Raw genomic sequence first — 13,600 nt, forward strand, 5'->3', positions numbered from 1 at the left:
CAAAGGAGAACAATGGTATGCTGGTGAATGGGAGGGAAAGAGGCATTTTATGGAAAACTCAAGAAATCCTCCATTTTCTTGATATTTGGGGGGAGGATAAGAACAGCTTAGAAGCAGCCACTGCAATTATGGTATATTTGAGCATACCCCTTAAGAGCAGAGCTTGGAAAAGTTACTTTTTTAAAACTACAATTCCCATCAGCCCCAGCCAGCATGGCCACTGGATTCGGCTGATGGGAGTTGTAGTTCAAAAAAGTAACTTTTCCAAGCTCTGCTCAAGAGATGGAAGAACAGGGAACATATTGTATAGCAGTATATCAATATACCAGCCCCTCTTTTTCCAATATCTTCTCTTTGAAAGACCCATGAAAAATAAAATGAAACGTTGATGGAACTGCACATGTGCAGCTGCAGCAGGGTATTATGTCATTTTTGGCAGCATTCAGAGGGTGTGGAAACACTAATTGAGGGGAGTAAATAAGACCAGTGTGCTCTAGTTGGTAAACTGGCCCATCAATGTGCACAGAGGGTATGGATAGCCGCTGCCACTTTAACAAACATTGTGGTGGGAAGTTGTGTACAATTGCAAAGCACTATGCGCATAGGCATAGGGAAAAACGACCCACATGCATTTCAAAAGCTGTATATGTACACACCCTTAGTGGAGCACAGACTGACATTTGGAATTGCAGTTGTCTCTAAACTGTCGATTAAAGGCAAATCACTGCAAGAGTTGGGGATGGGAAAGGGACACCATAAAATCAGTTCCATATAGGAGTCTTGTTTTCAGGTTTACTAGTGATGCTTAAGGAATTGTTATGCAGCTGACCATGTTCCACAGGTGCATTTTCCATTTTAGCAATATCTTTTCTATATAAGCAGATTGTTAAAGGTGATATCATTAAAGCTATCAAATGGATGACATGGGAGGCACAGAAAATATTAGCAATGTTTTATTTCCTGTGGTGGCCACTCATTGTTTTTTCTTCAACACAGTTAGGGAATCTGGTCTTTTCAGGGCACACAAGAAGCATGCGCTCAACTGCATAGTTAGTATAGTTTTAATGTTGGCATATTAGAGAATGTACTGCTTTAAAGCACACATTTCCAAAACTTGGAATGTTTCCATCATTAAACTTGAGTCCTGTAGCATTAACAGAGAGATTCATTTCACTGATGCTGAGGAAAATTGGTTTTCTGCAAGACAATAAATAATTTCCACTGAAGTGGATGGGTGACCACATTAGATTTGTCATCTTATCATATTCTTGTTCACTCTGTGTGTGTGTGTGTGTGTGTGTGTGTGTGTGTGTGTGTGTCATTCTCTGTAAAGTGATCATTCAGAATGTGCAATCGTGACTTTATAATGGGGAAGGGGAAGCAGCAATGGGCATTTAAGACTGCTGCTTGCAACTTCAGTTCTTAGTGAGGCTGGTAAATTAGAGTAGAAAAAGGAAAGATGGGAAATTGTAGTGCAGTGTTGGCATGTGAGTCTTGCATGCTCTAGCTTGTGGCTTTCCATACTCTACTTAATCCATGAGAGAGTGATACATTTATAATGTCTAGAATATATAAAAGTTCCATTAGTGGAGGTAGTTTCTCTCTGCTGAAAGAACTGGAATAGAATAAAGCTTGATGTAAAATCTTTGGCTTGAATCTGGAGAAGCATCAGAGGAACGGTTGGGCAGAGGGTGACTTTCTCACTCCTGCTGAGCATTCTAAAAACCTTTCTGAAGGGTCAAGGAACCTCCTGAATGGGGTGAGCTGGGGGCGGTGAAGGGAGGATCATGCAAAATCAGGCAGAGGCAGCTTCTGTAAACCAACCTCAGTTTTTCTTGAGCTAGTCAAGAAGTAAATAGGGGGCATGCCCTTACATAGAGTTTTAACACCTACTTCCTTACATGAGAACTAAAATAGCCTTACTATTCTTATGATACTTCTCTCTGATGGTTTTTATTTGCTTTCATAACCATGTTTATCATGTGATAATTGCCACTTTCAAGTAACAAATTGTGTTGTATCCAATGAAGTAATTCTATTGGCACAACGATGTCTGCTTGCACAACAGCAATTGTCCTGCCTCCCTTTCCCCTGTGTGCCCCCCAGATCTGTTCAAGGGCTTTCCCAACCTTCTGGAGCAGTTTCAGGGGGTGTGGGGAGAAGAGAGGAGGGGAAGCTCCATTGTGCAAGCAGAAGTCCCTGTGCAAACAGGATGACTTTGTTCAATATAGCCCATTGTATATAATTGGTATTGTGACTAGCACAGTTGCCTTTGAAGGCGAAATCACTGAATGCGAGTGGCTCTTAATTCCTACTGCCTTAACCAGATTAATCCTACCATTAGGTAGAATGAGACTTCTTCAGGCAGCTGATTTTGAGTGTCATAAAAAGGCAACAAATTGCTAAATTATTTAATTTGTTATATTTTTACTGATCGGGAGGTCCACCTAAGGTGCCAAAATAACTTGGTTGGCCTTATGTGCAATGCACCTGACTCGGAGACAATAAAAATGTCTTGGGCTGGCCTTGGCTGCAACTGGCCATATACAATTGGTTTACAGACTTGTGCTTTCTAAGGATGGCTTTACAAGTTATGGCATACAGTGAATGCAAAAGTTTGTGCATGCTTGCACATTTGATTTTCCTTATATGTTGTAACATGTGAATGCACCCTGAAATAATTTTTTCTGAACAAATCCTGAATTATAGGTAACTTAGACAGCACTCCTATACATACTTATCTAGAAGGTAGCCCCAACGAACTTACTGGGGCTTAATTCTGAGTAGACATGTGTACTGAGTAGACATGTGCTAAAGCAAATGTACAAACTGTGAACACTTTACATGAGATTATCTGGGCTGATTCAGACACTTGAAAATCTAGCAGTCTTGTATTTGTGGTGGGGCCATACACATACTGCATATATTATGAATATGCCTGCTTCCTCAGTTTTTTTAATAACACAAAATCAGGGGTACACAAGTATCAAGGGTGCACATATATGCCTCATCTTGCCTGTATTCTTGTCTGTGCAGTGGACTATACGGATGCAAACTTGTTGCACAGGGTTTCAAACATCTGAAGTGGCTCTACGTTCCTCTTCCTAAACTTCTGCATTTGGTACCATTCTGCCACTTGGAACAGCTTTGTCACTATTTGTTAACACAGCACAGAGGTTTGAAGTGTCTCTTTATCTTACATTTGAGAAATGTGTCTTAACATGCACAGAAGAGTTTTTTTTTCTTGGTTCTTAGCCTCCTGGTTACACTTCTGTGGTTTTGTATTCTTTTGAACAGGATGTAGCAACTGAACTGATGCAGCATCAGCTGAAGTCTAGAAGTACCCACAAATAGAACATACTTTTGCAGGCTAAATATGCAGTGTATAAATAGTAAAGTGAAGCACATGTCACAGTTGCCTTGTTTTGAGGTAGCTGGAAATTGTTGCTTAGTAATTGACTAAAAAGTTCAAGTCTCCTTGCAGTTGGAATGCAGTTGCTGTCGATTACTAAAAATCTTGTCTTTTTCCATTTCTACTGAAGCTTGTGGCAAATAGTACTGAAATTGGTACTAGTTTCCTGTTTCTTATTTGTACAATAGTTTGAAATGCAATTTAGTCAGAAAACTTAAAACAGTAAGTTTATATGTCCCTGATCCCCAAAATAGTGTTTGGTTCATATACACAATATTTTTTTCTCAATCAAAATTGTTGCATTTGCATGATGACAGTAACAAATAAGGACCTAGGAATGTATGCTCTGTAATAAGTCACCCCAGTCATACATTGACATCTCCAGGTGAGTGTCCCTTGTAAAAATAATGAAGAATAATAAGAAACAAAACACAGAGAAGAACAAAGAATGGAAGTTGTACACCCCAATATAAGCTCCCAGCTACCACAAATCATATACCCATACATCCAGGAGAATGTCCTCTGTGAGATGGTATTAATTTGCATCTGGCTCAGTGCTTTCTTTTGGAGCAAGACAGTGTCAAGTGTCTGTGCCCATGCAGCAATAGCTATAATATGTAGTAAATAACCAGGAACTGGTAACGTACACCTAAAATAATCTTTGGGCCACCCCAGCTCATACATCCACACCTCCAGGAATAGTGGTCTCTCTAAAAAGATATTGAATCACTTGTAGCCCATGGATGTGTGGGTGTATTACTACTACTACTACTACTACTACTACTACTACTACTACTACTACTACTACTACTACTACTACATTTGTATGCCGTCCCATAGCTGAAGCTCTCTGGGCCGTTTACAACAGTTAAAAACATTAAAAACAAATATACAAATTTAAAAACACTTAAAAAAAACAATTTAAAAACACATGCTAAAATGCCTGGGAGAAGGGGAAAGTTTTGACCTGGCGCCTAAAAGATAACAGTGTTGGCACCAGACACTCCTTGTCAGGGAGATCATTCCATAATTTGGGAGCCCCCACTGAGAAAGCCCTCTCCCCTGTTGCCATCCTCCGAGCTTCCCTTGGAGTAGGCACCTGGAGGAGGGCCTTTGATGTCGAGCGTAGTGTATGTGTGGGTTCATGTCGGGAGAGGCGTTCCATCAGGTATTGTGGTCCCAAGCTGTGTAAGGCTTTATAGGTTAAAACCAGCACTTTGAATTGAGCTTGGAAATGTACAGGCAGCCAATGCAAGCAGACCAGAATCGGTTTTATATGTTCGAATCGCCTGGTCCCTGTTACCGATCTGGCTGCTGCATTTTGCACAAACTGCAGTGTATGATTTGGGGTGGACCAAAGCTTGTTTTGGGGTGGACACCCCAGTTCTTTGTTTGTTGTTTCACACATGTATGAGTGTTATGTGAACACAAAGGTTTTGACAGGAAAAATTATTGTGGATCTCAAAGGAGATAATCCTCCAGTTGTGGAGATATATATGAGGTAAACCAAAGCTGATTTGGGGGCATGTACACTTTTTCTTTTAAGTTTTTTTATTTGGATGCAAATAAGGAACTGGGATCTGGTAGCCAACTTCAGCATCATCGGTGATAAAAGCAGTCCTTGTTCCTTAGTTTCTGTTTCAAATAGCGTGAGACAGAATGGTCAATACTAAGCTAGTTTGGTGCTCATCATACCAGCATGGATATATATGTGGTCAATTTCCACTTGCCCATTTCCACACTTTAGTTTTTTTATTTAAATATCTGTTTGCAGTGACAGATGATAAAGTTATACACCCACATACAGAGCATTTATGCATCTAGCCCAGTGTTGTCTTTGCTGATTTAAAACAAATGCATTCCTGTTATGGGGATGAAGAAAGAGAGGTTCTCATTGACTCCAGCATATGTAGCCTGGCTCTTTAATGTTGGTGGAAAACAATTCCATGCAGCGTGGGATATTTCTAATGCTGTGTTAATGTTCCCTAAAGCTAGATGTTGATGTGATTAAGTGAAGCAACATTTCTTGTAAACCTGGTTTGTCTAGAAACGTTGTTGAATACTGAAGTTTGTTTTGTTGCAATTTCTTGTGAGGAGTAGGAACAGGGTGTGGTTGTTCTCACTCAATTCATAATGTGATTCAGTGTTCTGTGTCAATCTTGATGTGTTAAGCTTGGACTTGGTTGAGAGCAGAAGCAGTAGGAGTCTGAAAACTGTCTGAGCCAACGCTCCTCAATAGGTACACCTGAAAAGGGGTGGGGGAGAACACATTTTGTGAGTTCTTGGAGGTGGATTTAAGGAGACAACAATATTAGAGATAATTCAAAAAGCAGAAGTAAATATTTTCTACAGGTATTAAGAACATCAACTTGAATTGTTGCCTGAATCGAATCAATTTTTCATTCATTCAGTAGCTTCCTTAAACTATACAGCATAAGTTGTTTAGTTGAAATGTTACCACCAGCATCTGTAAGAATAATCTTGGCTTTTAAAATTTGGCTGCTTGTAATGTAGATATACTATAGCTTTATCAACAGTGGATTCTACAAGACAATGTTTTATCCTTTGGTTGCTCACTTTTAGTAGTTCCGGCAAGGTGAGTTCTAAAGTAGCTAGAGGTAATTCACTAGAATGTACCAGGAAGTACTGCATCCTATCTATGGGGGACAGATGGTAACTAGTTTGAGGCAGTGATGCAAAATATAGCATGTACAACAGCTCTTTAGGTCATAGGCACGTTTTATGGTGGTGGAGTGGGATTAAGCAAGTGGTAAGAATGACTTAGTTCTTGACTGTCAATCTGCACTTCGTATACATAATTTACAGATTAGTGGAGAGCTAGTCATTTTTAAATGTGACTGTTAGACTGCATTCTAATGTATAATGTTGAAATCTAGAATGTTGTCTGGATGAAAACAAATGAAAATTTCTGTTTTAGGTAGATGAAAAATGGGTTGGATGGGGAACCTTGAATCTGGAGGGGAGGTTTAAAATTTAGTTTGCATTCTTAGATATCTTGTGCCACTCACTTAGGAGGAAGACCCATTGGACTGTTTGGGATTTAATTCTGAGTAGATGTGTAAAGTACTGCACTGTAAAAAATAATTTAAGAACAGCTTGAAACTATTGCTTTCTATCCTGTGTCTTCAGTGTAAGTTGTAACTTCAGAGACAGATGTGTGCAGAAACTGAAGGACAAGTTGGCTATGGGGCACTTGTGAATTCTGTTTACTTGTTTTCTCTTTTAGAAATCCAATCTCCCCCCCCCAAAAAAAAGATATAAGCTTCAGTGTGTAGGCCTGTCATGAAATTCCATAATGTCTCTCTGATCGTAGTAATAATCTTTTGTATAGAGGACAGAGGTACTCATAGAAAGGGTGGTAACATTCTTCTCATGGCAAAATTCCTATGCCAAACAGTTCATCAGTAGGATGTGTGTAGTTGTTAGAGAATGGGAATTCTTGCTCCATACTCTTGCATTCACTTGATGAAAAAGTGAAGAACATTAGATCCTTCACTTGAAGTTACTCAGAATTTATTGCCTTGCTTCTGTAGTGTTCTCCCTCACTAAGAGCCACTAAGGGCCACACTACATTTTATCAATGAACATCCCCTGACATTTTTTAAAAATGCAGCTTCTGGAGCTTGCAATCAGGAGTTAAGTTGAGGAAGAGTGGATAGGCTTGCTGGAGAGTAAACACTTTTTGACAGTTTTTCTTCAAATCACCCCCCATTACCCTTCTATGTTGTACAAATCTATTTTTCTTCCACAAAATTGCTAATAGAGAGTTAATCCCCCACAACCTTTCTCTACTTCTAATTGCAGCCTCTAACAGCTGCTTTTGATTTATTTTTTAAAATATGGGAAATTACATAGAATTCTGCATAATTTGTGGTTGGTTCTTGCTAATGCTGTAGGGTCCTTTTCTTTTTGTTAAAGGGGTGTGTGTAGGTGTCCCAGAATATTGTACTAATGGGTTCCTGTACCCCTGGTTCTTTGCGAGCTGTCTCCACATTCTGTCCACAATGAAATCTATTTGCATAATGTTGCAGCCTGGACAGGAAATAGCCTTTCCTCTCTGCTAGCAGGCAAGAGAACATCATGGGGTGATCTCTCTTCTGGTAACATTCTTCCCTTGGCCAAAATATTCAAAAGTAGACCTATCCTATGTAAGGAGACTTTCCATCCTCACTTGAATTCCTTTCTCAAATCACAAGATGATTTAAGTTAAAGCTAACTAATAGGGTTTCGCTATAGCACAGTGGGGAGGAGAGCCTGGCTGGGAGTCCAGAGTCTGAGTTCAAATCCCCGCTCATGTCTCCTGGGTGTCAAGGGCCAGCTAAAGATCACTCCTATAGTGAGTGGCTCAGGGGTTACATGCTCTGCCACCTGTGCAGCTGTGGGCAAGCTGCATAGTCCCAAGGAGCCCAGTTGCCCCCACCTGGCAGTTGCAGACAAGGAAGGGGCTGGCTTGTGCAGCTGTGGCAGGCTGAGCAGGCCCTAGCCAGCTGGGGAGGACTAGCCTCAGAGGGAAGTAATGGTAAACCCCCTTTGAATACTGCTTACCATGAAAACCCTCTTCATAGGGTCACCATAAGTAAGGATCGACTTGAAGGCAGTCCATTTCAAAGCAAATTCATGGGAATGTGGCTGCAGAGCTGAGAGACAAAGTGCTCTGAAGCAGAAGTTAACTAGTTTCTTTGATGGAACCTTAAAGCTCTTCCTCTTCAGATTATGTTTTCCTGATGTAACCAAAAGAGAGACCTATTTTTCTACTAATCTCAGGTAAATCCTCTGAAACTAGAATCCTTTGATTTATTTTATTTATTTATGGGAGTATTTCTAGACTGCCAACTCTTAAAAAAAAAAAAAAAAGACAATGCACAATATAAACACTGCCTATTACTTGACAAATGAGGACCAAACAAGATGTGACCATTTAATTGTGTGATTGCAGTTAACATGTAGGTTGAAAAAAGGTTTTTAGCAGGAGGATTGCAGAGGAAGGAGGAGACCATTTAATTTTATACCCTTTCCTGTATGGGCCCCACAAAAATGTCCTCCCTGAAGCTGCTATTTACATCTGGAACGATTTACAACCTGGGAGACCAGGGTTTGAATCCCCACACAGCCATGAAGCTCACTGGGGGACTCTGGGCCAGTCACTGCCTCTCAGCCTCAGAGGAAGGCAATGGTAAACCCCCTCTGAATACTGCTTACCATGAAAACCCTATTCATAGGGTTGCCATAAGTCAGAATTGACTTGAAGGCAGTTCATTTCATTTCATTGCTGCTGATGGAGGCTTTCTTCCCAGTGCAGTTTTTTTTTTGTAATTTAAAAATGTATGTTAATTGAACTCATGCAATTATTGTTCCGTCGAATTTGGCCCTGACTGAAGCTGTAGAGTCTTTCTTTGCATTGACATAGCCGACATGAAACATAATTGTGTATTTTGGACATGTGCTGAAGGCCTTTAACTTAACATCAAACGTGACAGAGTAGATGCATCTGTCTGAGGATTTGTTAAATCAGAGAATGAATGAAATGTGGAAGATTGCCACAAATGTTTTCAGCTGCTTCTCTGTAAGCAAGGAGCCTTAATGATCTCTTGATGATTTCACATTCTTGAACCAGAGGCAAGATTGACAACTGTCTGCATTGTCTTAGAAGTTCAGTTTCTGACAAGTGGTGACTCTTTGTTCTTGTTTTAAAAGGGAACATCCATCTTCCTACGATTTCTGGAAAGTTCTGCCAGAGTGTGTTACTCTTAGTTGTAGTTTTAATCTTACTGAAAGGATCTTACTCCATGGTATCAAAATATGGCTGTGTACCAGTTTGTGTGTTTATAAATTCATTAATCCAGTCAATAATGGCATCGGTTCCTAATTTGATTACAGATTTTTTATTTGAGGCTGCCCCTGCCATAAACATTGTGACTTGCCCTCCTTGAATCTTTTGTTATTCTCTGTGTAGGAAAAGCTTGACATTTTCATTATAAGAACAGCTGTTTTCAGAGTGAGCTAAAACATGAGCATTAGAGAAGTAGAGAATTCATAATGAAACATTTGAAGAATAAAAGGGAAGGATCTGCTTAATAGGTTTGGTTATATTTTCTTGCTTCACTTTAAAAATTAGTTGATTGCTTTGCCATAGTTGGTCCATGCTTTGTCCATATCTGGCTTATGAACTCATGGTTAAATGCTTAGCAATTTACTTAGCAAATTATTTAGCAGGTGCTGTTTATTATTGTTTTTAATCTTTGTAATTCTTTCAGGTAAGTATTTTACTGTTTATATAATAATCCAAACAAAATCAAGGGTCTTTTTTTTAACCCCACACTTAAATTTGTATAGCATGTAGAATTTTATTGATTTATTTCTAAAACGCTTAAAACTGGCTTTTCCATTTCAGGTTGAAATGCCCAGAGCGGCTTACATCAACTATGTAAGAATAATCAAAACAAACAAAAGTAATCGAAACAAACAAATGAAGAGCAGCAGATAAATACTGCATTCAAACCCAGTCCTACCAATCTTTCATCTGATAAAAATATTTCTTGTATTTTAAGTATGAACTGCAACAAATGGGTCATGGTGAGCTTTAGAAACACTTTGCAGAAGATTTTGGGTAGTATGTTTTGACGTGCTCTTTATAAGATTATAAATCCAAGACAAAATAAAGATTGCAATTAAATTATTTTAGTCATTGAATTTTCTGTCTCACCATCTTCATAGTGCAGAGATACTAGAGCAGGTCACAAAATCAAATCAAATAATGTTATACAGAACTATCATTTCACATGAACAAAACTAAAATTCCGAACCTGTTTCTCCCACAACACAACCAATACTGACCGCATTTCTCCACCAAAAGTTTGGTGAAGAGATTAATTTTAACTGGTGCCTAAAACCAGATAAAGTTGATGCGAGTTGTACTTGAGGAAGGAGGGAATTCCAAAGCCTGGGTGTCTCCAGTGGGACCCTCCCTGGAAGAAAGTCCAGGAAAGGGAGAAGTATTCTTTCAGATAACTGGATTCCACTCTGTTTAGGGCCTTACATGTCAGTGTCAACACTTTGAATTGGCCTTGGTAGCATGTAGGCAGCCAGTACAAGTGCCTTAGAACAGGTGTTATGTGGTTCCTGCTGGCTGAACCAGTCCAAATTCTGGCAGCTGCATTCTTAACCAGCTACATTTTCCAAACTGTTTTCAAGAGCAGCTCTACATAGAGCACATTACAGTAATCTAACCAAGAAATTACCAGAGTGTGCATTATTATAGCCGGGCGCAACTGTAGCTGATCAATCAACCAAAGCTGGAATAGGCATTCCGTGCTACCAGTGCCACTTGAGTATCTAGTAACAAAGCTGAATCCAGGAGTACCTCAATACTATGTATCTGTTTCTTTCGGGGAGTGAGTCTAGCCAATTACTGCTTCCAGAGAACAGTTCAGCACTTGCCTTATTCAGATGACAGGTTACTAAGAGGAGAAGATGCAAACAGTGTAATTCAGTGTCATATGAGCAGACTGCCACTTGTGCAACAGGGCTTTCCCCTTCCTCTCCTCCCCTTACAACCTCCAAATCTGCTTCTGAGGAACCCCCAACTCTGAAACAGATTTTTGGGGCACACGAGGGGGAAGAAGGTGAACTCCCATTGTTCTAGCAGAAGTCCTGTTTAGCTCACACAGGGGCACAATGCATTTTGGTTTTGCTTACAGAAAGCAGAAAAAAGCAAAATACATTACTGTGATGCCACATTATTCTATAGGGCCTGTTCAGGAAGATTAAAAGTCACTCTTTTGATTTTAACATTTTTTATTTGTATTTAAATGTTCACAAATATTATTTCCAATTCTGGTCACCTCTTCCTCCCTGTTGCTTTAATGGAAGTTGATCTGTCAGGTGCAAAGGCTAGTGTGGCTGTGCACTTGAAGTCATACTAGGATTAGCTGCTGGATTTTTCCTTCACCATTCTTACAATCCTTGGGGAATTCCTAGGTGTTCATTAAAGTAGAAAAGGTAATTTGGTTTCTGGGACACATTGAACTACTTAAGTTAATTAGAAATTCATGGGATGTGAATGAATCTTAAGTGCATACAAAAGGGTGAGATGTAATTGGCTGCAGAACTGAAACTTTCTCATCTGGAGTAATCAGCACTAAAAACTCCTCTAATTTCTAGGAAAGATTTCCCAAGCTAATTTCTTGTGTATTTTGTAATTTCCACATTGCCATTCAAATCCAGATTTGGTTACCCCTTTTTTTTGCACAAATATAATGCCATATTGCCAAGGGTAATAATTGTTAACATCAGCTCAGCCAAGAAAAAAGGTTTCTCTTCCATTTCTGGTAAGTGGGCATTCATTCATTTTTCTGTTTTCAGTCTCACTGGGTACTAAGTTGAGCTGCTTCTTCTCTGTCTGAAAGGAGGAAAGAACAGTATAAAAGCCATTCATGTTAGCTACATGCACAAATCCAACAGAATTAGCTTTGATATGGAATCAGGGTTGGATACAGACTACCCATGCACTCTCCTGCTGGAGGGGTAGGTAACTATTTGCCAGTTTCTCCTTCTCGCTACAACTTCTTGTATCCCCTAAAAAGCAGCTGTAGAAGGGAAGTAGAATTTAACTGTGCAGTTGGTTGAAGTAGCTGTCTGAGAAGACATCTCTGCACCAGATTCTACTCCCATTTAGTTCTTAAACTTGACAAGCCGTAGGTGCAGGAGGAGGTGATGGTGAAGCTGGATAAGGAGGGACTGTGGCTTGTCTCAATAGCATCTGAAGTGGAAGGTGTCTATCTGTGAATGTCTTTAATTACATAAGCTGTGCAATGATTGCCCTTTAAACTCTGTCATGCCATCATAATTTCATAAGCATTGTTCAAAGGAGCATTACAACATCCAGACAAGCATAAAAGCTGAGACCATTTCCTGAATTAAATATCAAACTACTTACTATATTTAGGAAATGCTTATGGGTTGCCCACAGAACATCTGCTTTTCTTCAAGGAAATGTTTATATTAAAATCAGAAAGTGGGCATTACTTCGATATTTCTTGCTTATGTGATTTCCCCCCCCCTTTAGCTAATCATATTAGATTTGGAAAAATAGGCTCATTCTCAGGAGTCTGTTCCATATGTATAAAAATTCCACAGTATATTGGGAGTATATGTGTTTATCTGGAGAGAAGATGCCTTACCACCAAAGCAGCTTTCCAGCATTTTGCTTTGTTAATTACCTTGTCTCTGAAATAGTGCATATGTTGTTGTTGTTGGTTTAAAAATATTTCTATCCCACCTTCGTTTTTATTAGATACTCAAGATGTCAAAGAAAACAATAAAACATACACAGTCAATACATTTATCATAAAATTAGCAATAAACCACAAGCAGAAGAAGCAAAAGACACAACAGCAAAATTACATAAAAGTAAAAGAGTAGCAGCAGATCCATTATATATGCAGGAGCAGCAAGTAGTTAATGTAATATACTTTCAAATACCTTTTGGAATAATATTTGTCCTTCACCAGAACTTCAGTAGAAAGGAAGGCAAATGAGTCTTCCAAGGCAAAGAATTTTAAATAATTGCTCAGAGTCTACTCTTTGTGACCATCTGCCCCTTCTCTGAGGGCCAAGAAACATGAAGCAAGATTTCTAATAATCTGTGATTGGCAAACTCGTATTTGATGAGGCGGTTCTTCAGATATCTTGGCCCCAAGCCATTTAGTAATTTAAATATCAGCATTAGTTCTTTGAACTGGGCCCTAATACATATTGGAAGCTTCTGAAGATGGTAAAGTATCATTATAGAACTCATAGAGGTTGTCCCAGTAGGAACCCTCACTGCTGAATTTTGGACCAAGTGAATTTTTTGAACTTGTTTTCAAAGGTAGCCCATATTGCATTTTAATAGTAATTCAGTCTTGACATCACACAAAGCATGTGCAATTGTGGCTAGATTGAAGCACTGCAGGAAAGAGCTGAGCAGATGTGCCAACCTAAGTTAGAAAAATATGTTTCCAGCAGTTTTTGCCACCTGAATGTTTAGGAGAAGTACCAGAAATAGGACCCCAAACCTGTGGATTTGATTCTAAGGGGGGAATGCAGACTCAATACAGGTTAGATGGCTCTCCTGTCAATTGACAATCTTGTTTGGATTAAGGCTCACTTTGTCCCCATCCAGTCTTT

The 13,600-nt window shown here is 39.4% G+C and overlaps 1 protein-coding gene across 3 annotated transcripts in view; it reads left to right on the top strand.

Moving 5' to 3' along the window:
* Positions 1 to 13,600, top strand: part of LOC133376948 (uncharacterized) — a 144,789-nt gene that overhangs the window by 11,948 nt on the left and 119,241 nt on the right. The window contains exon 1 of one of the 3 annotated variants that reach the window (XM_061609985.1): positions 5,599 to 5,651. The exons of the other annotated variants lie outside the window; for them this stretch is intronic. The gene's annotated coding sequence lies outside the window, so the exon portion shown is untranslated. Of the gene's footprint in view, positions 1 to 5,598; positions 5,652 to 13,600 lie in introns of those variants that run through there. 3 annotated transcript variants of the gene reach the window in all.

Source organism: Rhineura floridana, chromosome 2 (assembly GCF_030035675.1).
Source record: "Rhineura floridana isolate rRhiFlo1 chromosome 2, rRhiFlo1.hap2, whole genome shotgun sequence".
NCBI lineage: Eukaryota > Metazoa > Chordata > Lepidosauria > Squamata > Rhineuridae > Rhineura > Rhineura floridana.